Consider the following 2,877-nt stretch of genomic DNA (forward strand, 5'->3'; position numbering starts at 1 on the left):
GAAGCCTGATTCTCTGCTATGACATGAAGACAGATTCTGCGCTGACATAAGGCCAGATTCTCTGTTACGGGACCGCTCTCCTCTGTCTTGGTGCCGGGGCCTAAATGTGTGACAGTGGCCTGTTCCAGTGGTGGGTGACGTGAAGCCTGATTCTCTGCTATGACATGAATACAGATTCTGCGCTGACATAAGGCCAGATTCTCTGTTACGGGACCTCTCTCCTCTGCCTGGGTGCCTGGGCCTAAATGTGTGACAGTGGCCTGTTCCAGTGGTGGGTGACGTGAAGCCTGATTCTCTGCTATGACATGAAGACAGATTCTGTGATGACATAAGGCCAGATTCTCTGTTACGGGACCGCTCTCCTCTGTCTGTGTGCCGGGGCCTAAATGTGTGACAGTGGCCTGTTCCAGTGGTGGGTGACATGAAGCCTGATTCTCTGCTATTACATGAAGACAGATTCTGCGCTGACATAAGGCCAGATTCTCTGTTACGGGACCTCTCCTCTGCCTGGGTGCCTGGGCCTAAATGTGTGACAGTGGCCTGTTCCAGTGGTGGGTGACGTGAAGCCTGATTCTCTGCTATGACATGAAGACTGATTCTGCGCTGACATGAAGCCAGATTCTCTGCTATGGCATGAAGAGACTGATTCTCTGCAGATATGAAGCCAGATTCTTTGCTATGGCATGAAGAGACTGATTCTCTGCTGACGTGAAGCCAGATTCTCTGCTATGGGACCTCTGTCCAATTGATATTGGTTCATTTTTATTTTTTTAATTTTAATTTTAATTCATTTCCCTATCCACATTTGTTTGCAGGGGATTTACCTACATGTTGCTGCCTTTTGCAGCCCTCTAGCTCTTTCCTGGGCTGTTTTACAGCCTTTTTAGTGCCCAAAAGTTCGGGTCCCCATTGACTTCAATGGGGTTCGGGTTCGGGACGAAGTTCGGATCGGGTTCGGATCCCGAACCCGAACATTTCCGGGAAGTTCGGCCGAACTTCTCGAACCCGAACATCCAGGTGATCGCTCAACTCTAGTCATGGCAGCTCTTTAATCCAAGCGCTGCAAAGCGCTTGGATTAAAGCTTCTGCCTCGTCCTGCTGCTGTCACGGACAGCATACAGTTCAGTAATGCCGGCAAGGGACCAATCAGAGTAGCCCCTTGCCGACAATCGATCCGATTGGTTAGTCTGTGCAGACTAACCAATCGGATCGCGGCAGTGAAAAAATCCCGGTTTCAGGCTCTGATCTGCGCTCTGCAGATCAGAGCCTGAAATCAGGTAATGTTTCCTTGTGCCCCCCCTCCCCGATCTGTGACCCCCATGTGTGCCCCCCATGTGTGCCCCTTCAAGCCCCCCCTTGTGTCCGCCTGCCGCTGAAGCGATTATCTCCTGCCTCCTGCGGTCCGCCCCCTCCCCGCCCCATACATTCCTCCTGCCCCCTCAATGCTGGCCGTGACACCCCTCCCCTTTCCAGCGCTGCCCCCATGCCGTGCGGTCTCCCTGCTGTGTGTGATGGTGGCGGCTCCATTCCTGAGCCGCCGCCATCAGCAGAGAGTGTCAGCTCTATGCTGACACTCTGCTGTAACCCCACAGATGCCTCGGCAGCGGCATCCATGGGGTTAATAGAGGGGGGCTCCCTCTCTCCACGATCAGGGCTGCTGCGCTGCGATTGCAGCGCCCGATGGTTGCCATGGCAACCGGACGCTTTGCAAAAGCGTCCGCTGTTGCCACCTACAGGGCATCTGATTGTATTATACTTTGCAATGCAAGAGCATTGCAAAGTATAGTACAGCCATCAGCCCGACTGGATCTTCAAGATCCAAGAGGGACTTGATAAAAAAAAAAAAGTGAAAATAATAAAAGTAAAAATAAATAAATAAATAAAAATGTAAAATTAAAAAAAGAAATTGCTTTTTCCTATAAAAAATGTAAAAAATAAAAAATACACATATTAGGTATCACCGCGTCCGTAACGACAGTCTCTATAAATATATCCATGATAGACACCGTCTGATAAACACCATAAAAAAATATAAAAAACTGTGTAAAAAAAAGCATTTTTGTCACCTGACATCACAAAAAGTGCAACAGCAAGCGATTAAAAAGGCTTATGACCCCCAAAATAGTACCAATCAAACCGTTACCCCATCCCTCAAAAAATTATACCCTATTTAAGACAATCGCCTAAAAAATAAAAAATCTATGGCTCTCAGACTATGGAGACACTAAAACATCATTTTTTTGGGTTTCAGAAATGCTATTATTGTGTAAAGCTTAAATAAATAAGAAAAAGTATACATTTTAGGTATTGCCACATCCGTAACGATCTGCTCTATAAAACTGTCACATGACCTAACCCCTCAGATAAACGCTGTAAAAATAAATAAATAAAAACTGTTCCAAAACAGACAATTTTTTGGTCACCTTGCCCCATAAAGTGTAATAATGAATGATCAAAAAATCCTATGTACCCAAAAATGGTACCAATAAAAACCTCAACTCTTTCTTCAAAAAAGGAGCCCTTGCACAAGACGATCGGCAGAAAAATAAAAAACATATGGCGTTCAGAAAATGGACACACAAAAACATAGTTTCTTTTTCAAAATTGCTTTATTATGTAAAAATAAAACAAACAAACAAAGTAGACATTTGATATCATTGCGTCCGTAACAACCTGCTCTATAAAAATAGCACATGATCTACCCTGTCAGATGAATCTTGTAAAAAAAAAAAAAAAAACTGTGCCATTTTTCAGTTACCTTGCCTCACAAAAAACTTAATATAGAGCAGTGCTTCTCAATTATTTTCTGTCATGCCCCCCCTAGGAAGAAGAAAACATTTTGCGCCCCCCGCGCGACTGTAAATAGTATCATTTGTC

General features: G+C 45.3%; 1 non-coding gene across 1 annotated transcript; it reads left to right on the plus strand.

The window, feature by feature from the left end:
- The first annotated feature begins 1,505 nt into the window (after nt 1-1,505).
- LOC120992667 lies at nt 1,506-1,591 on the plus strand. Its single transcript, XR_005777061.1, has one exon. It is a non-coding gene; the product is annotated as a small nucleolar RNA SNORD71 (small nucleolar RNA).
- Nucleotides 1,592-2,877: the final 1,286 nt, after the last annotated feature.

This window comes from Bufo bufo, chromosome 2 (genome assembly GCF_905171765.1).
Source record: "Bufo bufo chromosome 2, aBufBuf1.1, whole genome shotgun sequence".
NCBI classification, from domain to species: Eukaryota; Metazoa; Chordata; class Amphibia; order Anura; family Bufonidae; genus Bufo; species Bufo bufo.